Source organism: Perognathus longimembris, chromosome 10, assembly GCF_023159225.1.
Source record: "Perognathus longimembris pacificus isolate PPM17 chromosome 10, ASM2315922v1, whole genome shotgun sequence".
Taxonomy (NCBI): domain Eukaryota; kingdom Metazoa; phylum Chordata; class Mammalia; order Rodentia; family Heteromyidae; genus Perognathus; species Perognathus longimembris.
The window spans coordinates 52689524-52714093 of NC_063170.1; positions in this window are offsets into that span (position 1 = coordinate 52689524).

The following is a 24570-nucleotide window of genomic DNA, read 5'->3' on the forward strand; positions in this document are numbered from 1 at the left end:
GTATGATAAATATCTTTAACCTCTCTAGGACTTGATTTTTTTTCATCTAACAGTCTAGCTTTGATGAACAAAAGTTCTTAATTTTAATACAGTCTGGCTTATCAGATTTTCCTTTATGGTCATGCTTTTAGTGTCTATGGCATTTCTCCAAGGTAATGACTATATGATCCTGTTTTCTTTTGCAAGTTTTATTGTTCCTCCTTCATATGGACTTGGAATCTCATGGGGATTGGCATAAAGCATATCATGAAGTTGAGAGCAAAATGCACTATTTTTCCACTGGGATACCCAATTGACTTCCCTTAACTTACTCTGTATTCACAATATTCTATCCTTTGTTATAAGTTAGGTTACTGTTTACATGTGGGCTTTCTTGTATATTTTATTCTGTTCTTTTTAATTTGTGTAACTTTTACCAGTGCCATACTGGCTCAGCATCTATGTGTTTAGGTTTCTTCATTGTTATCTAAGAGTAAGTCCCACTGACTTATTTATTCTTCTTCAAGATAGTCCTGGTTGTACTTGTCTGTTTCCATTTTGTTATATATTTAGCATCAGCTTGCCAATTTATACTATAAGTAACACACAGAGATTTTGACATCTACTACAGTGAACATATAGATTAATTGTGGAGAGGTAATGACTTTGATATATTAAGACTTTTTCATCAAATACCTGGTGTAGGTTATCTTTTATAATATTTGTATCATTTTCAGTGATAAAAAGTCTTGCATAGCTACTGTTAGAGTTATTTTTGCTTTGATGCATTTTAATGCCTCTAACGATGGTACCTAAGTAGCTTTTCCAAGTGCTATTCCATAGGCCACAAGACATATGTGTTCTGATATAATTTAGCCTGTATGGGGGCCCCAGCTTCGGTATTAGAATATACAGCCAACTTTTGAGTTCTTTAATGAGTGAGTATTCATTGTCAGCATTAAACAAATCAGGTAAACCCTAGAGTCAGTGTTCCATGATTTTAAAAGATAATATTTAAATATTGGCCTCACTAATTCAATAATATTTTGTGTTGAGTGTAAATTTCAGAAACATGATCATTTGACCTAGACATCTTCTTCGTAGATGGTCATGACTGAGTTCTTTTTCACTCACTTATAACTGAATACAAGAATCTGGGTAGCTCACAAAGAAAAGAGATTTATTAATTTTACAATTCTGGAGGCGGGGATATCCATTTCCTGGAGGGGAGGATCACAGTGTAAGCCTGCTAGCTCAAGTCTGCTTTCCACTTCTTATAAAGCAACTAATGACATCATAGCAGCCCACCCTCATAACTTCATCTGACCCTGATGAATCTCCACATCCAAATTCCATTCATGTGTGAATCTTAGGAGTTTCCTTTCTTACTTTTGATTTTGTTTTGTGTCTGCGATATGAACTTTCGGTAGACAAGTTCAAGCTACTGCACTAAGAAAATTGACTTTAGCTACAAAATACAATAAGACTGCCCTAATCGGAAGTTGGTTTGATCACATTAGCCTGGGGCTTAAGAACACAAAAGAGTGAAAATAATTCTCACCTTCTCTTCCCAAACTTATAAGAGATTTCTCCAATTTCATTTAGAACCTGTTTATGCTTATATACAATACAATTTTAGCCAGCTTGGCAATATCTTGATTTCTTGATTTTACCAAAAGAGAAGAGGCAAAGAAGTACACAGGAGAGGCTTAGAGAATAGAATACTGGAGCCATTTGCTATAAATGAGGGATAAGATGCATCAGCAATAGAAGAGACTATTATTTTATTATACACAGTTCTATAATTACCACTACTTACGCTCTAATCAGTCTTAAAATGCTGTGTGCCTCTTTTGAAGATGGTAGGAAAACAGATAACACACTTTAAAGTGTTTTTGAAAGGAATAGGATAAAACATTGGCTTTCTCACAATCAGAAAACACATTAAACTGGTACTGCTCATCTGGAAATATTAGGAAAGCAGTGTTTTCATTTTTTACCTCACCCTTTAAGCCTCTCTCACTTTATTCCACCTATGGGAAAATGCTATGAATAATGGCTACCCAACTCCATGTGGGTGGGATGAGGGGGGGAAGAGACATCAGAAATCAGCCCTTGAACTTTGAATGCCCCAGATTTAACCCTTTTCTTGATAGCCTTATTAGTTTAGATAGTTTAGAGCTAATAGTTACAACCTTGCCTCAGATATTCATTTGATTTCCCTATGTTGCCATCAGGAGCAAATTTTGAAGCAGAATATTTCCATGGGAGACTGAATTATTTTCCCCCAGTGCTGCATTTTTGCAGCCAATACCTCTGCTCCAATACCCCTGGATCATGACTTAAATTAGAATGATCAATATTGCATTTTATCTGTGAAATTAGATTCTATGAAACCATTACTCAGCACAAAAGGAAGAAGACCATGTGTTTGCCAAGGCAAACTAATCTTGGACAAGAGGACTTCAAAACATCTGGAAAAAGCTCAGGATCTGAGTAGCAGATGTTAATTTCTGTCCAACAACAAGCAAAAACATCTCTAGGAGTCAGAACTTTGAGCACTTCTCCACCTGAAATCAACATTCATTTAGTAAACAAATGTTCATTCTGATGTCTACAGCCAGGGATATCTGGTCAACCAAATCATAGGTCTGACGTACAGGTCCATAAGACTGGTGCCCTAATGGACTTACCACATTGGGAACGTTTTCCCAGTGTTGTTATTATAAAGAAATTTCATCTTCATTGGAACTATTCTTTCTCATAAAAAGAAATCTCATGACCCAGACCTGAGATATGGGTTCCCAAAAGTTTTCCTTGGCTGTAATTTGAGGCAGCAAGTGACATGTTATTGATGGCTGCCTGTTTGGGGGGCTATGATCACAATCTTGGCAACATAATTTCTAGGTTAATTTAGCTATCACCTGCTAGCTGTGTAATTGTGGGCACATGAATACCCTCCAATGTTTTTCAGTTTGTCCTCTATAAAGTGGGGATAATGTTAATGTCTTCCTCGTGGTACATTGCTAAAGTTAGTAGATGAGGTAATATATGTGAAACATTTAGGCAAGTGGTTGGTCCTTAATTAGCCATTACAGGAGTGCCATAGAGGTGAGAATGGCTTTAGAAATAACAGGATGTAGAAGGGTTTGATGAATAATTTTGTTCAAAAATACTGATGATTGGTAATAATAAACATGGACCGGTTTAATTTATTGTTGCTTCTAACATACCCACCGACAATGCACCCTCTTGCTTCCTATACCTGGACACCTGTACCCATTTCCCTAACAACTAGGTACACTGGTACCATGCTTAAATTTATGAAAGATATTTTCCCAATATTTAAAAATATTGATTTCTTCATATGAATGGATCTCTTTGTTTGTGCTTTATTCCTCTTATTTCCTGTCCTCTTTTTCTTCTTTCATTTTCTTTTTTCCTTTGTTTTCATTTCTTTCTTATTCTACTGCTCTTTCTGATAAACTATTCTAACTTACCCTTTCCTTACCTTAGAGCTCTCAGCTAGAACCCTAGAAACTCCCTACTAGTGGAAGGACAAATCTTACCAAACCATCAACTGCCTAGTCATCTGAAAGTGCAAAGACTAGTCCTTCAGGAACATTTCAAGAAGAATCATGATGTTGAATCTCGCCTTCATCATTTTCTTGCTTTTCTTCACAATTTTAACTCATGTGTATAGACAAGAAAAACGATAACAATATTGTTTATAGTAATAAAACATTAGACATAACCCAAATTTTATCAAAAAGAATATAACTAATTGAGTTGCAGTCAATTATGTAAAAAGTAAAACTAAGTCTGAATGGAGTAAATAATAATTATGTGACTTGATAAGGGTGGATCTCAAAAGTATAATTTAGAGGTAAGAAAACAAGTACCAGAAACATACACAGTAGGATTCTTTTATACAAAAAACAGAATCTATGCGCAGCCAGACAGCATCACCGAGAACATGCCACATTGCTATTTTACTTTGCAAACTGAATGATCAAAACTCACAGGGTTTAAGGGAATATGAAGGATTTGATCAATTGTCCCCAAGATCGTAATAACAGTGCCATATATATGGCCTTTAGAGTTTTTTTCTCTGAGTAGTCTTGGTTCCCTTTTTAGAATTGGTTTCACTTCACTGGAAAAAGGATTTAAAGTGGAAATAATATAATTTCCTCCATTACTTAGAAACCATTTGGAAGATAGCTGTCACTTGAATTTGTCTTTACTAGTTCCAGAATAATAAAAGATCATCTAAAGTTCATCCCATTGAACAGCAGGACTAGCATCTGGTTATTTTAGAGAGAAGCTGAGAACCTAGGCCCTCTCTGGTGGCTTATGTAAATACTAAATTGCAATTATTTGGGCAATAGTAAGGGCAAAAACATTAATAAGGATTGGGATAATGTTTTTACAAATCATCATGTGGTTTTTCTTCTTCAGGACAAGCCTTTTCTTTTCTCTGATAAGCATTTCCAGGGCTATGGCTAATGTGATCGTTGATGATCAAATAAGCAACTATAATAGAGCACTCAGTACTTACAAGGTACCACTGTGGGGTACTGCTGTATGGGGAAACTGAGGCATGGGAGGCTTATAGAATTTATTCAACACAGCTGGCTAAAGGAAGAAGTAAGATTGAGTTTCTGAGCTCTGCATCAGCCAATTTGACTTTATAAAGACCGACCCTTGAATTTCCAGAATCATAGACATCTACACTTCTTGATAAAAATATAAAACTGAATATCCCTGCACAAGAGGAAGCTTTAAAGAAAACTGATAACTTCGCTATTATGTTTTGGGCACCATTCACGTATACCCACAAAATGTGCAACTGAATATGGTAGGGGCCAAGGAGGTGGAATTCAGTAGTAGAGACCATGCTAGTGACACCCTGGGTCCCCAGGAAAGGAGAAAAGTAAACAAACGTGTTAATTACTAGCTAAATGGGGTCATTGAGCATTTGCACTGTGGTGTTTGAGAATGTGTTGTTAGATAGATACACAGCAGCAGACACTGGTAGCTCCTACCTGTAATCCTAGCTACTCAGGAGGCTGACATCTGAGGACTGTGGCTCAAAGCCAGTAGAAAAATATGTGAGACTCCTATCTTCAATGAGTGACCAAAAAGCTGGAACTGGAGCTGTGGCTTGAGTAGTAGAGTGCTATCCTTGAGCAAAAAAGCTCAAGGACCAAGCCCTGAGTTCAAGCCCTAGGACCTGCACACACACACACACACACACACACACACACACACACACACACACACACAAAGTAAGGTGTATATAATAGATTTTTGAAGGCTTTAGGTAGAAAAAGAATTCTAAATATCTCATCAATAATCTAATACAGATTGTATTTTGTATTTTTTAATCCCACAGTTTTCTAATTCCTTTACTTTACTTTCTAATTCCTTATTTATTGGCATTGTGCTTCTTGCTGATGTGTAAGCCCACCATACAACAGTGGGCAGTGGATTATCTCCTCCCAACTCTTTCTTCGGTGATACCCTGTCAGTAGCTTGAGATAGGGCATGGTGGGAGAATTTACACCATAGTAATTGACAAATGTCACAGGTTAGGGCTTGGCTTATTGTTTTGTTGACTGAGCTTAAGAAATTTATAGATAAAATACTAATGATGCAAAGTTAAGGTGAAAGATATACCACGTTGGCACCTGTTATATAATGAATGGCACAAAAGTTGAAATATATATGTGTGTGTGCATGTGTGTGTGTGTGTTTAATGTATTATCCAACTTGGTATTTTCTTTAGCTGCACAATGGGAATTTTCTTCCACTCTCTCAAAACAAAGTCTGCCAAGTTCAGAATTCTCTGTGTTACTTTGAAGTAAAAACAAAACACCTACTGGGAAATGTTGACCCAGTTGTAGCCTGGTATCCTCATTTTATTCTGGGATCTTCCTTTCCCCCACCTCTGTCTCCCTTCTCCCCTCCCCATTAAATCTTCAGTTCCCATTATAGCAGAATAGGCACTCTCTGGCAGAGCTTGATGCTGACACCATGCGCAACAGCATGGATTCTTTTCTGTCAGTCAATTTTTTTTCAGATTGGGAACAATACCTATCCTACCAAGAGCCTCCTAGAAACAGGCTTTGATTGAACAAGTCTGAAGCTATACCATAGAGTGTTACATCTTGCCTCACTATTATGAGTTCTACAGTGGCATCCACTCACTTCCCACTAACATTTTTTTTCAGTTGTTCTCAGTCATGTCTTCCAGTAAATACTGTCTTCTGAAATCTCTGCACCAAACACTATTTTTATAAAATAAAAAAGGACATGGAAATAAAAAATCTCTGCTTTCTGTGTTTGAATTTCAGGATTTTTATCAGAAGCTATTTGAGTTATGGTTCCAAAAATAAAGTCACTGGGAGCTAAATAAGGGACAGTCTAAATTAGGATTTGACTAAAATTAGGCTTTCAATTCAGATGTGCCTCTTATTAACAGGGTGTAAGTATATAGCAAGGGTATTCTAGGATGAGGAAAAGAGGGGGCAAAAGAAGAGATCAGAACCATGGTGTGTCACCATGAGTGTATATACCAGCAAGGGCTGGAGCTGTGTGTCAACAGGGGAAAACAGGACTGGGTTGTATCTTTTATCTCTTTTAAACTGTTTGTTCTGTCCTTATTTCTTGTTTTGTCTTTCTGTGTCCTTGGGGCATCAGAGTGGGCACAATGATTAATGATATTTCTCTTTCAGAGATAGTGAGAAAAAAAGAAATTTCCCTAAAGTATAGAGACATATTCTCTTTCATTTCATCTCATCTTGAGGACAAAAAGCACAGAGTTTGGAGATACATTCTAAACAGATCCTTTTCCCTCTGGGACCTATGACCTTTCATGTGTTTTCCAAACTCTGGGAATCTCACCTAATTTATTGGCAAAAATTCATAAAATTCTTTTTACAGTGTTAGGAGGATTGATTGAATACATGTCATGACTGTGCTCAGACAGTGCTCAAAAGTTGACACAAATGTCAACCTGGTTACAATGACTTGTGAGATTTATTTATTCATGAATTTATTGCTGGAGGCAATGCTCTTCCTCCAACCTCCCTGTTAAGCTTTATCTTGATATCTTTGCTTCTTTGGCAGAGAATCTTTTATCTATGTGATACATAGTCAATTGATTTTAAATGAGTATGTGAATGGAGCCAGGCCCATTCAGAACTGTTTTCCACAGAGAAGATCAAGAGAAGATTGTGTGTCACTGTGTTATTAGTCCCAGTTACCCTTCTGTCTGTCTTTCTTTTTTTAAATTATAAGGTCAGAATAAGACTCTGATCACAATTTCTATTTTAACTTGTAAGAACAGCCTCTAGAATATTGACTGGGAGAAAAGAAGAAATAGAACTTGGCTTTGACATCTATGAACAAAAGAGCTCTGATCACTTCTAAGCAGATTGGATGACATTATTTCTCCCATTTTGTGTTCTTTACTGTATCCTTGCTGATATGTATTGATTGTAAGCATCTAAAAAGGTGAAACCATGCTAGGGTATGTCTCTTATTGAACATAGGACAGAGAAGTGCAAAGGGAAGAAAGTAATCAGATATGGAATAAGGAAATTTGGACATGGAACAATGAGAGAACATAAAAAGAAAAAGGAAGAACATTACAATAGCAGAGATAAAGGAGAACCTTGTGGGAAATGTTCATTCTTAGAATCTAAGGCTTTGGGAAGAGGTCCTGAACTTTTTCTTACCTGAATGGTACAAGGAGGAGGGCAGGAAGGCTAGGTAGAACTCTTAGGGTCACAAGGTATATGCATATGCAAATGATATGACTACTAGCCATGCTACAGCTTCCTGAGAATCACTTTCCCAACACAAATCTAAGCTATGCTTCGTTTCCACCAATGTTGTGGGTCTCACTATGTACAAAAGAGGCTCATTTCACACTTCTTCCCTAGCTGAACTAAATCTTCCTCTTAATTCCTTAGCACTTGCTTTGTGTCTAAGCTCTAGTTTACTATTAGGTGATCTAAGAAAAGTTACATAAAAAAGTTCTCCCACCATATGATTGAGATAATAATATCTAGTTTATATTGCTAGAAAATAAAAATATAAGCATCATTGAACCTTCCCATGTTGTTCTCCTTGTGGGTTACCATTTGCTCACCAATCTGAGTTCTTTTTTGAGGAAGGGTTGGCCTGCCATCTTTGAAAATTCTTCTCAATATTCAGTTTCCATCAAAATTATTTGGTGGCCATTCCTATATCACTTATTCATAGAACTCACAGTTTCAAGAATGTAAAAGGATATTGCTAACTTGTGCTACTTATTGCGATGGTAAGGTCTGAATGTGTCTTTGTCCCCCATAATTGAGATGGGAACAAAACACCATGGAAACCCTTAGATACTATGGATATCTACCAATAGTTCCAGAGAAACCCATGGAATAAGGTCTAGCTACTTAAATGCAATTATTCATTATTTTTATACACAGTACCCTAGTGAACAATCTTGTGCTATATCTCCCTGTATTAACAATTTCTTCTAAGAGTCTCTTGCTTTATTTAAGACTGGTGGGTCAAAATGTGTATCTTTATTTTTATTTCTTATGTCTATCGATTCCTTCTGACAAATTGACACTAAAAAATGCTATATCTACTTGTGATGTGTAAATATCTTTTTAGATACTTTTGTAATCACATATTATTGGAGAGAAACAACTTAGAACCATGTCCTGCTCAATAACATGTTCGTACTATGGTCACATTCATTGTTCTGCTGCTGCTGATTTCTTCGTGTTGTCACTAGTTTCCATTTCATCCCAATAGAAATCCTGTGATTTAGTTACTTGCATTTTCCTGAAAGAATTCCACACTTCAAACTGTATCTTACTCCTGTTGTTCAACCTATTTGAAAAATCTCCCATGCTAGCCTGTCTATATTCTACCTTTCCTTCAAGGACAAATGTCCCCTGATAAGTTATTTTTTAAGGAACTTTTAGCTGTATGATGCTCTCTTCATCATCTAGCCACTAATATCATTCAGAACAACTCTTCAGAAATTATAATCTGGGCTGGGAATGTGGCCTAGTGGTAGTGTGCTTGCCTAGTATACATGAAACTCTGGGTTCAATTCCTCAGCACCACATATATAGAAAAGGCCAGAAAAGGCTCTGTGGCTCAAGTGTTAGAGTGCTAGACTTGAGCAGAAAAAAAGGCAGGGACAGTGCTCAGGTCCTGAGTTCAAGCCTCAGGACTGGCAAAAAAAGAAAAAAGAAATTATAATCCTTTGCATTCTTGAACTTGAATATAATTGTTGGACTGTAAGTTAATTATATTTTTATAACTACATCCTCTACGGAGCCTAATACTGACAGGGCCATACTATGTGTTAAATAAGCAAGTGACAAACTGTGGAGGGGAAATAGATGCTAATGAGGTATGATTATTTAAGTATCTTTACTAAAAAAACAAACTAATTAGTAGACTCTTAGCCCAGAAAGAAATTATCCCTCTTAGAAATATATGTTGCTATTAGGGACTTTTACCAAAGTAGAAATACACTTACTAATTGCATTTGAAAAGGGCTCCATGTATATTTATATCCCAGGTGACATATTTATGCTTCTCCATGGTTTATAAATCTGACCACCTTCCTACTTTTTAATGGCTTCAAGACAGATGCATGGAATGAACAGAGATAGTTTGGCTACAGCAGTCAACAAAAACTATGAAAAGGCCTAGCATGGAGTTTGTTGAATTTATAGAAGTGATCTCATAGATGTTAACTGATCATTTTCAAATGTCAGAATAGGATAGAAATGTGGTTTATTTGTTGTTGTTGTTGTTTATTAAGAGAAAGGGAATACTCTTTTTTCCATATCTTTTGATGTCAGCTAGCACAAAGTGTTCTCTGTGGGTTCTCAGTAAATATGCTGTCTGCCCACATGTAGAGACCAGGGAGCCATTGGTATTGAGAACACTATGCTTCCCCTGATTTAAGCACTCTCTTACACAAGTCTGTACTCATTTTTCATCCACCAGCTGAGACAAAAGCAGGAGACTGTGACTAAGGACTTGCCAAACTACTTCAATATCTAATGACATACACTCATTCCTGAAAGCCACAGCCAGGAATCCCAACTAATCCAGCCCCAAGATAGGATTTTTTCAAGTTAATCTCCCTGACCAAAGTTGTTTTGATTGTAATTATTGACATAGTGGACTTTTTGAAAAGTCTGAAAGAGACTTAGGGGATTTATAGCTAGAAGCTTAGATCTGGATGGCACCTAAGTTCTAGTTCCTTGCATTGTTTGATGACTTGCCATTTCAGTCATTCCGCTTGGATCTGCCTTGGCTTGAGAGATGGCATAGAATCAATACCTCTTGCTGTTGTAGTTCAGGCTGCTGTCTCCATAATGTGCGTGGAAGAGCCTGGGCTTTTTATTCTGCTCTAGGCAGACAGGGAGATAGGAAGAAGAGGGTGTGATCTATAAACCCAGGAAGCCTGCTGGCCTCTGAAGCACTCAACAAAACCTCTGTCTACATTCACACATATTCTGTTTTCTGCAGCTGATATACCTAAAATGACATGAATAAAACGTCTGCCACAATGTGCCGTCTTTCCAGCTCAAGTAGACACAATTTAAGAAAACAGAATATGGTCATCTGCATTAGTGTTGTTGTGATGTTTTATTTCTTATGCCAGGGAATCTTTACACAGTTTTCTCTTTATATTGTCTCATGCCTGTGCTATCTTAAGTAATATAATTTGAATGGAAGAACAGAGAATGCATGACTTTATATATGCAGTAATAAATGATTAGTAATACCATAGTATTTCTTCTTTATACAAAAGTTCTACTTCTAGTTAAATAGATATAGAATGAGATGGTTAGGGAAAAAGATTATTGTGGTGGTGGTGGTGTGTGCGTGAGTGCATGCGTGCGTGCACGCGTGCATGTGTAGTGGGAGATTAGTCCCTATTTCCTATTGATGAAACTTCTAACCTCATCTGGGATTATGTATAGATGAGGTTGTTATATACACACTGAGACACAGAGACAACAAGAAAAAGAAAAGCCTATCTTTCCAACTTGGGCTATACCTTATCACTGAACAACATGGACTGATGGAAACTATGAAATATTGATGGAAAAAGATCATTAATTTTCATACTAGCCTTTAAGACCATGTATTTAAGAGCTCCACACAATGGAGGAGCCTAGCTTGCCATCAAGTAGAGAGCCCTGTTAATGAAGAAATTTTTGTGTAGAGACAGTGAACTCTGAGCACAGAAAAGATTCTAGGACACATTCGTGGCAAATAGGCTTTTAGAGGTTTCTTATAGAACCTTCTCATCTCTCTTCAAGAATCAAACGCAATGAAGTGTGTTACTGTGGTAAAAACTAGGATTCTTGGAAAGCTGTAAGCACAAGCATACATCTAAAAAATAGTTAAGTTTTATTAAGTCCTGTTTTTGTTTGTGAGCTCTTGGCTTGTATCATCTCATTTAACCTTCCATAATCCTATGCAATAGACACTCAGGTTATATCTGTTTTACTTATGAAGACATTAAAAATTTAGAGAGTAAGTAACATATCCATTCACTGATCATTAATTTTCAGAGCTGGCATTTGGGCTAAGGACTACCTTACTTCAAAGCCAATTATTTCAACAAGATAACAAACTAGATGTATATAGGCAACTAGAGGCTCTTTCTGCTTGGTTCAATTATAATATAGAGATAGATCCATCCAGGCCAAAGCACAGTTAAACATTTTTATAACCTCCTCTATATCTGAGTATTATCTGCTTTCTTAAACATGAATCCTCATAGGGCTGGAGGTATGGCTCAGAGGTTGAGCACCTGCCTAGTATGCACAAGTCCCTGAGTCAAAAACTCAGTGCAGCCAAACATTCTCTCTCTCTCTCACTCTCTCTCTCTCTCTCTCTCTCTCACACACACACACACACACACACATATACACATCATTCACAATAAACTCAAATGGAGTGGTAGTAAGATTTTAAAAATGACTTTCCTGCTATACAGCCTTTTCCCCCTTCTTTTTATTATTATTATTATGAAGGTGTTATACAGAGGGCTTGGTTACATGAGTACATTTCTTTTGGGGCAGTGTTGCCCCTTCCCTTGCTCTCTCCCAGTTTTTCCCTCCTGTTCCTACCCACAAGTTACATAGTTCACTTTCCACATAATGTCTAGTGAGTACCACTGCTGCATTTGTTCACCCTATTTCCCTCTGTTTCTGTGCCCCTTTTTGCACTCCCAATGACAGATAAACAAACAATCAAGACAAAAAAAATACCAGAAACAAAATAAAGAAAAAAAAATCAATGTTTCCATTCTATTTGATCAGAGGAACACTGGCATTGTACCTTTGTAGTCCTCCCCTAAGTTTCCTCCTTTTGTCTCATTGTGTCTAAATGCCTGGAGTCCTATATTATTTGTCATGTCTCGGAGTATTTTAGATTTAGCTTCTGCAACGAGAAAGAAAAACATATGCCATTTGTCTCTCTGAGCTTGGTTTACTTCACTTAACATGATTTGTTCTAGGTACATCCATTTACCTGCAAATGACATATTATTCTTTCTTATGGCTGTGAAAATTTCCATTATTTATAGGCACCACATTTTTTTTTTAGATCCACTCATCTACCGCAGGGCATCTGGGCTGTTTCCATATCTTGGCTATTGTGAATAGTGCATCAATGACCATGGATGTGCAGGGGTCTTTATTATGTCCTGGATCATAATATTCAGGGTAGATGCCTCGGTGTGGCATGGCTGGGTTGTAGGAAAGGTCTATGTCTGGTTTTTTTGAGCAATGTCTAGACTTCTGTCCAGAGTGGTTGTACTAGTTTACATTCCCATCAGCAGTGAAATAGGGTTCCCTTTTTCCCAAATCCCTGCCAGCATTTGTTGTTCAAATTCAAAATGTTGGCCAATCTAACTGGGGTGAGATGGAATCTCAGAGTTGTTTTCATTTGCATTTTCTTTATGGCCAGGGATGATGAGCATTTCCTCATGTGTTTTTTTTTGCCACTTTTACCTCTTCTGAGAAGTCTCTCCTTAGCTCCTTTGCCCATTTAATGATTGGTTTATTAGCTTTGGGAGGGGTTAGTTTCTTGAGCTCCTTGTATATATTGGATATCCAACCTTTTAATAAATATTTGACCATAAGAGATGTAAATGGTAGTTCCGACTGTAGTGTGTCATTTAGAGAGATATTTTACAATGTTACTCTTCTTAAGATTTTTTAAAAATATACTTCAATAGAGCAATAAAAATAAGCAAAGAGAAAGGGAAGACTTTTTAATCATTTGACAACTATTGTTAAAAGAATGAATCAACTTTGGGAAACACAATTCCTAAATAAATCATCTTTAAAATGCAAATGCCCTTTGCTGGGATGCCTAACATAGTTAACTGGTAGGAAGGCAGGACCACAGGATGCTTACACATCTGAGCTGTAGAGGGAAGCTCTGAGAATGAATGCAGCCATCTCATCAATGAAACCTGACGTCGATAAAGGAAAGATAAAACTGTTTGAGCCACCCAGCACTTTAGTAGTAGTTAGGAATGTGCCATTGGTGTCTGTCACAATTTTTCTCAAATACAAGTAACTAAAAGTTCAGTTCAAACTTTTCTAAAAAGAAAAGGATTGATTCTGCTTTTGTATGCTAAGTTCCAAACTAAATATTTCACTCCCATAAGGATTCAGGTTCCCTCTCTCCACCTCAGGATTAATACTTGTTTTCTCCTGGCTCTGTTCTTTAGATGGACTCTTCACATCACATAGTAAGAGGGTTACAAGCAAGCCCAGTTTTAGATATTTAATTTCAAGTTCAAAAGTGGAATGCCCTATTTATCTTTGTTTTTTTTTTTCTTTCAAGAAATTGCACTGGGTTAGCCTTGACTGAACCTATTAGCTTTTGCATTCTCTGTGCACTTCTCTCCCCAATCACTGGAGTAAAGAGGACAGAATGTGCTAGGAATTAAGACTGCTTTGCTCCCAACCCTATCACATCAACATACAAGGCACATGGGTTTCCTAAAGACAATCTGATTGCTTTTACTAAAGATGGGGGTTGAGGAGATGTAAATAGGCAAACCCAACAGAACTCAATATATACTCTTTTTCTTTAGAACACTCTATGCATTACTAAAGACAGATAAGGTACCTCTATCTCTGGGAAGATTATACATTCTTTCAAAAGTGACAGCTTCCCAGAATACTGATAGATAGGCCTGATGCTTTCCAGGCTGTTTTGGAGCTCTGCTTTAGCTGTTGATTTGAAAGAAGAAAAAAAAATCCCCTCTTGCATAACAATTACACCTGACACACTCACCAGGGAGCTTGAAAGAGCATTTTCTTCATTCTTTCTTAAAGATACAATTGTTTCTGACAGCCAGTGTCATCCCTGGTGATAGATGTCACTTCTGACTCTCATTCACTGCAGACAGCTGAGCTCAAGGAGACTGCTAGGCTCTGATGATTTTAACTCTTGACTACAAAAGCCACAACACTGAAATGTTTAGGCTTATGAGATTCTTTTGGCACTATGGGTACAGAACAAGGGCTCTGGGTTAGTAAGCTTTCTATTACGACATCAAAGATCTGAAATGCTCAACATATAAAGGGGGTGGGGGGGAAGGTGACTTGGCTTACAAATTTGGAGGCTAGTGTTGTTGCTTTGGGCCCTGTGGCAAGAGAGCCCAAGATAGTGAGAGCAAAACCATTCATTTCATGGCCAAGAAGGAAAAAATAGGAAGAGGAGGAAAAATAGAAAAAAATAGGAAGTGGTTGGCTTCCCATCATCCCTTTTTAGGACATCCTCCCTACTCCCCTCTAATGACCTAATCCTTTAGGCTCCACCTCAGAGACTTTCCACTGCCTCCCAATAATGCCTTTTAGGTACATTCAACACCCAAACTCAAGCACTACCTTTCTGCAATTGTATAGTTTATTTACTTCTCTATGTATCATTGTTCCGGTTTTCAAATTAGTTGTTCAAATACATTGCCATGCAAACCTGAAGCAAGGCAGACATCAGGTCCTACTCTATGCTTTTCCTCTTATAACTAGCACAGTGTAGGCGTATAGTAGAAGTTGAATATATATTGAATGCTTGAGCAGCTGAATTCGTATATGGGAACTTTAAATTAAATCAGCACTCATATGATTCTATTACTAGAGCATAAGTGAGATGTGTCATTTTTATTGAGTGAGATAAAAGAAATTGAAGCAAGGTTGTTGGGAATTTATATACATCCCCACAGAAAATCAATACCAGGACTGAAATGTAGACATATTTGCATTCATTAAAAAAAATTCTTACAAGGGCTGGGAATATGGCCTAGTGGCACTCATTAAAAAAATTTCTTACAAGGGCTGGGAATATGGCCTAGTGGCAAGAATGCTTGCCTCATATACATGAAGCCCTGGGTTCGATTCCTCAGCACCACATATATAGAAAAAGCCAGAAGTGGCACTGTGGCTCAAGTGGCAAAGTGCTTGCTTTGAGGGAAAAAAAAAAAAAAGAAACAAGGGACAGTGCTCAGGCCCTGAGTCCAAGCCCCAGGACTGGCAAAAAGTAAGAAAGAAAGAAAGAAAAAAAAAACAAAAACAGGAGAAGTCCAATGCCTAATGTATGAAACTGTAACCTCTCTGTACATCAGTTTGATAATAAAAATGTGAAAAAAAAAACAGGAGAAGGTAACAAACTGTACAAGAAATGTACCCACTGCCTTACATATGAAACTGTAATCCCTCTGTATATCACTTTGACAATAAATAATTGTTTTACAAAAATTCTTACAGAAAGTTACTCAGTTCTTTCAAATTTTTTCCCTTTGGATAATTTCAATTCTTTATATTTAGTTTATTTAACACATACTCACTATATAATTATATTTTACAGATACACACATGTTCTCAGTTTGAGTTTGAACCTCAGAGCAAGGAAGGTATTGCCCCATACCTGCCAAAGAAGAGATGAAAGCTCAGGAGTGAAATGACTTATACATAACCAATATGGGCAAATGATAACCCAAGATTCAAATAGAGTTTTGAATCCTAAGTATGAAGCCCATCTCTGAGAAATGGTGCTATGGAGTTCACTAAGTATGGAATATAGGTATCTCGCACTGAGCCTTAGCAACTTCTCTTTGTAACTGACATGACCATTTACTGAGCTTTGTTGATATATGGTTATAAAACAGGAACAGTCAGACACATTATTTTCCACAATTATGACTGATGTTGGTTCTCAGTCTAGACTTTGCTGTTGATTTCTCATTTATTCTTTTCAGACATAAGTTAATGAAATGGAATGGAAGGTTACAGGTCACTATAGCACAATTCTCACTGGATTTTGAGGTGTTGGAGTCACAATTTTTCAGCCAGTGGAAAAAAAAAAAGACCAGGATGCAACCTTCAATTTTGATCCTCTTATCAAAAAATGAGAACAGGAGGATTAAAAAAATGAGAGCAAGGAGGATCTGATGTCTCTGTCTAAATATCTAAGTTGGCATGGTTTTTCCTGACATGTTGGCCTCTGAGAGTCTGACTTCTTAATTAAGGTTATTAGGAAAGATTATAGCTTTTAACTCTGAGCAAAATTGTGCTATACTTTTTCTGTGGTTCTGGGATTTTAACTCAGGGTTTTGCACTTATTAGATTGTGTTGTATGGTGAGAAAACAGAGAAGTCACATTTTGGGAGGTCGAATTTGGAACCTTTATTAAAAAGCCGGCAACTGCATGGTAGACTCCTGTCTCAAAGACCAGCAGCCAGCAAATACAATTAACATTGTTAGGAAACTGAGCCATGAAGGCCAGAGAGGAAAGAAAGAACAAAAACAATACCAAAAAACCAATTCAGCTCCAATGGAGAGCTGAAGAGGGATGCCATGGTGACCAGAGAAGAGCCAGGAGACAGGAGACAGGACATGAACACGGAGACACATGGTGTGGCATAATGGCGCCTGTGCTGGTCCAGACCTAAATAGGGTCAGGTCAGGGGGCAGGGTCACAGGAAACTTGAGTTCCAAGCACTGGACTGACAAGTATAATGACCTATTATCCAAGTCCCTGCCCCTACTTCCAAGGATTCAGGCACACCCATCACCTGGGAGGCAGGGGCTTCACCTTCCTCCACCATAAAGATAATATGTCACACCCTACCATCCACCATGTGGCCAAGATGGTACCACCCAGACCCGATCTCCCCACTTCAGACCAGGTCATGTTTCTGGATATGCACTGGTAGTTTCTATATCCATTGCCTACACCAAGTTCTTACCTCAACATTGAGGCTTGGGCAAGAAATAAGAGTATAATGGAAAAAAAAATTAATTTCAGGCTGGCTTCAAATTATGGTCTTCTGAACGCAATCTCCTAAGTAGCTGGATTATAGGTGTGTGCCAATAGTGCCCACCTTGTCAGTGGCACTCTTAAGAAAATCCTTTACAGTTTGGAAAATATGAGCTTGTATTTTTCAATGTCCAAGTTAGTTAAAAAGAAAAAAAGAATTGGCTCATATTTGGTATGAAGCCATTCTTGATTCAACCACAGTGATAAGGTGAGCATGAAGGCAACAAAAATGCTCAAATTTCATTGAATTTGAAAGGCCAGGTTGAATAATTTGTCCTCCAAGAAGCTAACACACTACTGTATGTGTGAAGCTTTTTCAATATAGACTCTGGCTGCTTAAAAGCTACAAAGAATCTCATTTCAAGAAATTTGAGGATAATGCCTCACCTAAAATGAACCTACAAGCTAGCTCAGAACCCCAAATGGTTGTAAGAAAGCCAAATTTCCTCAGCACACAAAGATGATTGAATGGGTTCTGCTGCCCATTCCAAGAAGAAACACAATGTTTAAAATCTAACAGAAACTACAGACTTAAGAACAGAGGATATGGCTTCTGTATTTTTAAATATTAGAGTAAACAGATCATCTAAAGATGGTATAATAAAAAGTTTTGGTCTTGGCTGGGCACAATGGCTCATGCCTTTAATCTCAGCTATTTAGGAGGCAGAGATTAGAAGAGTACCATTTTGAAGCTCTCTAGCCAAAAAATCTTCCAAGACCCCATCTCAATCAACGAAAAGCTGAGCATATGACATGTACTTGCCATTTTAACTATTGAGGAATATGAATAGGAGGATCACGGTCCAGTGTGGCCTGGGAAAAAGTAATGGAAACAAATAGAGTTAAAACGTGGCTCAAGTGATAGGGTACCTGCCTACCCAAGATAAGGCCCTAAATTCAAATAGCACTAAAAAACTCAACCAAGTTCTAGTTTTATTCCTGATTAGGTGGCTTTTGTAATTGAGCATTGGTTACTTAAGATAATGGCTGGTGTTGGATTTAGTTCTTTTTTTCTTAATGGTTTCTATTATTTTGCATCCTTTAGCATTTATTAATTATCACTTATTCTAGATCTTTAACCCATTTTCAGCATTATTTAATATCCCTGTATTTATATTACTAACACTTGGCTTTTCTTTGAGTACATCTCTATTGGTCATTTCTTATTCTGAAAATTAGTTACATGTTCTTTTTTTTCTTTTTGATGACTTGAATTTCCTGTCATGACCAATATATTATGCACAAAAGACCAGCAGCTTTAAGTGAGCATTATTTGCTTTTAGAAAATATCATGTTTCTTATTGTGTGATATCAGTAGTGTTAGGAACTGAGTCAATCTAATCTATATTGAGCTTTGATTACTGAAGCATTAGCTGTAGATCACCTGACAGGAACTTCCTTTTAGGACAACTTGAGATTTGAGTATTGGGAAGACTTCTGAAATATTATTATCTTTTGCAATGTCTCTTCAGTATTTGGACTTCCCTGAGTCCTCTTTGCTCTCTAGTGTACATACATTGGGAAATTTTCTTACATGGCAGATCTCCCCTTAGCCTTCGGAGTCATTGCAGCCCTTGTTTTTGAAAGCTTGGGATCTCTTGGAAGCATGCCTCTCAGCTTCCCTACCCTGGCCCTCTTAATCAGAGTAACACCCAAACACTGAAAGCCTGTGGCAAAGAACTGGTGGGTGGATGCAGAGTTACTTGGTGTTTGAAATATTTTAGGATTCAAATCTCTCCTGCCAACTCACATACAGCCATTAAATTTTTAATGCGAGTTGGGCTGGTTCATAATGCATCTATGTTTTGATAACTCTTTCCCATCCCAGGGTTCCATCAGGGTTGAAATAACCCTGCTCTACCCCTTTAAGAAGACCTTGTCACTTCCTGGAAGTTGGTTTCTTAGGTTTCATGGTATCTTTAGCATTTTCTATTAGCTTCTCCAATGTGTTCTCCTTAGGGTGAGGAGAATGATTTTCTAGATGCTAATGAGAAAAAAATTCCCTGGGCAAGTTTTGAATTATGGCTTTTGCATTCCAAAGACACTGAACATCTGAATAAATTGTTGGAAAGGAGGGACATTATGTGGTATCATAACCTGTCTCCTGACTCCTCCTTTTGATTCTTTTCTTTGATAGCTATATTAATGTGATTAAATCGACTTATTTAACAATACAAACCTTTCCTCTGTTCTTTCCTGCTTCCCTTTCTCTTCTAGTCTTCCTTTGTTCTTCCTTTTCTTTACATTTCTTTTTTCCCTTCTTTTTTCTTCCTCTCTCCCTTCTATTTTTGTTGTGACTGTTGATTTTTTTATGTCACTTTAAGTTTTATTATCTTTAAGTAGTTGTAGAAAAGGGTTTCAATTCAACATGTCAATTGTTGAGTACAACAAATCTCAAGCACTATCATCCCTTGAATACAAGGGTTTCCCTTCTATGACAGATGTTAAGGCAGTAACTTCTGCCTTCACAAACTTATACAAAGAAAAATCTAAACTGCATTCTAAGGAAGGGAGGTAATTTTGACCAAAGAGGAAATAGTAAGGTTAAAATGTGAGACATTTTTCCTGCTGGAATTGTTTTCACACTAGAGATACAGTTATTTTGGGTTTGCTGCTGCTTTGGTGCATAAGGAAAAGAAATAATAAAGAACTTTATAGGAGAGAAAAACGATAACACATGGTTTGTGTGAATTCTCAGGTTTTTAGTGAAAAACTTACTGCTTCTTTCTTACTTACGAATGTATGTCCCGTGGAATTCTAGGACTAATTTAAATTCTTAATACTTGTATCCTATAATTAAATTACTTAGTTCCTATAGCCACAGAAAGATTCTACTTCCACTCAAAGAAGTCTAGGTTTCTAAGCTTTTTCTGCTATCTCTCAACATTAGCCTTTTACAGCTTGAACACTTCAGTTCCCAGAACGTCTATTAAATCATCTACAAGGGCAAATGAATGACATTAAGTGCAAGGTAAGTCTGCAGCAGAATTGATTATTTCCCTAGTTGGTATCAGTGGAAATCTACTGAGTCCCTACTGCATTTGGGGGGAAAAATCATGTTTGACAAATGTAACTGAATATTTTTATATATTTTTCTCTATTGCTTGACAAGTAGGAGTGAGGGAAATGGAATTTATCTGAATATTTGTAAAGTGCGTGACATTGAACCCAGAGTGGGATGCTTTAAAAAAGCAGCAATGCTTCCTTCCTTGGAGAAGTAGAAATTATTGAGCTTAGTACTTAGGCATGTAGGCTTTGTGGTTATATATACTGGGGTCTGAGTCTTAACTATACCATTTATGTAGGAAAATTTCTGTGCTCTGTTTTCCTCAAAGTAGTAAAGGTATCTATTATATATCTTTTGTAATTATTTGCATTAAATACAATGCCATTTGTATAGAATTCTGACAAGTGCCTAGGACACAGTTTTTACTAAATGATAATCATTATCACAGATGGAAACTAGAAGGCACCAAGAAAAAACAATACCTAGTATAGCAATAACTCTCAGGGACTTTCTCCAGCTGGACTTGTATACTTATTTTATTCTAGCCTGAAGGTCTGATGAATCTTTTTTTCTGGTGCAATTGACTAGCAGAAAATCAGTTGTACAAAATCTACATGTTCAATTCTATAATTCATGGCAGGGTTTAGGAGGAGTGTCTTGTTTGCTATCCTATTAAGGTTGTGCAGTTAAATATTAAATAGAATTTGTGCCCCAGAGAAAAAGAGAAAGAGGAAATTATACTCCAAACTTCTGTGGGTGTTGAGGTGAAATGATTTGGAATTCAAAATGTTGCTGTGGATAACTGAGAGCTGGTAAACATGTAGAGAATGGCAGGCTAAGGTGAATATATGTTATTCTTTGGGCTAGCCATACCAAGTCTGTTTAAGCTTATGCTCAGATAGTAACATTGTCAGGAGTTGTTAGCAAGGGATCCTACCTAATGATAAAACAGAGCACAGAAGCATAGTATTCATTTTATCTCTGGTTGTTTAGATATTTCTTTACCCCCTCTCACCACTGAAGAGAGAGAGACGAAAGTCAAAATATGTTCATTTATAGAAGCCAAGAGAGTGGAGGGAGAGAGTCTTGGTTTGAGCCTCTTCTTTGCCTGTCTTCCTAGCAATTCAGATAAAAAAAAGCTTGAACTCATACATTCTCTCTCTTTTGGCTGAAAAATTGCATAAAGTACCAGATGTGCAGTGGGGCAATTCTGGGCCATGAGCCACATTTTCAATGAGGCTCTATCCGTTTCACTACTTTCAACCAAATACCCATCGGGGCTGTCACTTGGAGTCTGCAGAGAGGTATAAAAGATCAATTTTTAGGCAGACAATAACACAACATGTCTTACTGTTTTTATTTCTTGAGTTGAGACTAAGTACATAGCTATGGAAAAGAGCTTCAAAATCTGCAAGATATCATCAGTGTCAATGCCAAGAATAAAACAACACCAAACCACCAACGGCTGCCCTGAATTAGCCAAGTATTGATCAACCACGGTTCAGTGGTTTGAGATACATGCAGAGCTCTTCTTGGGTAAGAAAATCATTGACTGCAGAAGCAGCAAGCCAGCAACAGTGTGTCTGTTCATCTCTCAGAGATGCTAGCAGATTAACTAGGGACCAAGAAACTATTGCAAGAAACCTACATGGCAACTTTAGTACTAGGAAAATAATTGGAGAGCCAGATATATCAGGAGGAAACTCATGAAATTAGAGAAAGAGCTGAAGACGTGGGTGTTGGAAAATATAAGAAGAAGAATCCTCAAGGGGCTTGGTGGTAGAACTCACAAGTAGTCTTTCTAGAACCCTGCCATTAGGTCTTTCAGCCTCAGCCACCTCATATATGACCAAGATTCAAATGCCCTGAGGACAGATTGATTGGCACTAAGTTAAACTTGGGTCCTCTAAAATAGAACAACTTTTTTTCTCCATGAAAATTGTACTTCACTTTAATTTTTTTTTCAGAAACAAAAACTTTCTTGCTATTAAATAGTGACTGAAGTAAGACTTTTTTTTTCATGGTCACAGCTTTGGAAATAAGAAAACTTGCTATTCCAGGGCTTAAACCAGACATAGTGAATGCCTCAGATATGATTAAAAAAAAGTAAGATTTTTTTGAAAAAAAGTATTAATAATGCTCAAGACAAAGCCAGGATTACCTTAAAGTGAATACTTGACAAAGATAGAAAAGAAAGTGTAGTTGCCCAAGGAGAAGAAAGATGAAGTTGGGTTCTTGCTTGTCCTAGTAAGATAAGACTACCTTTCTTTCCTTGACCTTGGTTGTTGATTTACATAACAAGAATTTTGAACTGGATACATCTTAGTGAGCTAATAGAACAAATAAATATGAAAAAGACCCTAAAAGTCAATAAAATAAACCCTTGTCCACAGATGTAGCTTAGTTTGATTTCCTTAACTACAATTAAAGGACACATGTAATAGAGAAGACACCAAACTTTCACAATAATTGTTACTGCTCTTTGCTCTGTCTCCCAAACAATATTATCATCAAGCTCTCATGGCTGCCATTCACTCCTCATCTGCCCTCTGATGAAGTATGATTGTTTTGTGTTCCCGAGCATTCTTAGGTTCCACTCACGACTACCTCACCTTATTGAGTTTCTTGGACAAACTGGAGGGCACAGAGGATTGACAGGCTCCATAACTTATGCCCTTCATTTTTATTTGCTTCTCAAGTTCAGGAATTGTATGCAATGATGGCATATAGTCACTGCTCTTGGATCTCATTTGACATGAATGGAAAAGTCTTTCTCTAGTAAGAAGCACTAAATAAGCAAAATTTCTAAACAGCATCAACAAAAACAACTATTTGGAGTGATGTCACTGACATTACACCTGTTCTTTCATTTTTTTTATGCAATTTAACTTCTTTAGTGGAGCTCATTGAATTGGACAGTCTTATTTCATTCCCACTTTTGGCACTGGATGTCAGCAGGTGTATGGAGAATCTTCTTGAATAAATGTTAGTGCTTTTCTGAGTTACAAAGGCAGAGCCTTAATCTGTGTTCTTAAGCATCCTATGGAGGGTGAGGTATAGTTGTGGGGTGGTCTCCATAGTTGCCTAAGTGCACATGAAATGTATGTGTAATCAATAGCTCTTCATATGATTAGCTAAAACTAACTTCCACACAAGCAAACCCATGTTGGAGCCCAAATAGTCTATTTGGCTACTATCAATCAGGCCAGGCAGTGTAGGTACTACAGACAGACTCATGATTAGTCTAAATGCTAAATGCTCTGCAGCTCCAAGGTTTCTTTACTGGCAAAATGAATTAATTGAAAGACAGATTCATGATTAGTCTTATCTACCAAATTATATTATTAGACTCTAGGGAGTTAATGTCTCTCATTATTATAAATGGGGTATCAGGGGCTCTTTCTCTGTACACCACAGGATTGCATATCTATCTTCATTCTTCCAGGTACTTTGCAGATCATACACATCCAACCTCTGCTGTGATTATTGGTGCAGCTTGGCAAAGATGCTGATCTAAGCAGACAGGAACATGGGCATGCTGCCGGAGCTGTGTTCCTGGCTGCGAGGGTCCTTGTCTGTTGGTAGAAGCAGTTGGGCTCTTGTTGGAACAGTGTTGAAGTTGTACTTTGTCTTAGCCAAAGATTTGTTTCTTGTTTAAATTAACATGTTCCCTCACATGAGCTGAAATATGAAGGGGACTACAGCATGACAATACAGGAGCACTTTGTGGAAATCACAGCTGCTAATTACATTTTGGCCTCTGAGGTGAATATGTTTAAAAATTGAGCTCTCCCTCCCTCCTTCCCTTCCTCCCTCCCTCCCTCCCTGCCTTCCTCCCTCCCTCCCTCCCCTCTTCTCTCCCTCCCCTCCTCTTCTTCTCCTTCCTTCCTTCCTTCCTTCCTTCCTTCCTTCCTTCCTTCCTTCCTTCCTTCCTTCCTTCCTTCTTTCCTTCCTTCCTTCCTTCTCTCTCTTTCTCCCTTCCTCTCCTTCTCTCTCATTTCTCATTTCTCTTTGTTTCTGCACCTCGGCTTCATCCTCTTCTTTTCATCACTCTTACTGAATCTCCATAAGGCAGAAGACCAGCTGCACCAGGCTTCCTCACTAAAGTGTCCTTGATATCCACATGTTAAGTCATGAATGAGGATGGACACTTTTATATCTTTGCCTCCAACTTTCAAAAAACAATCAAAACAAAG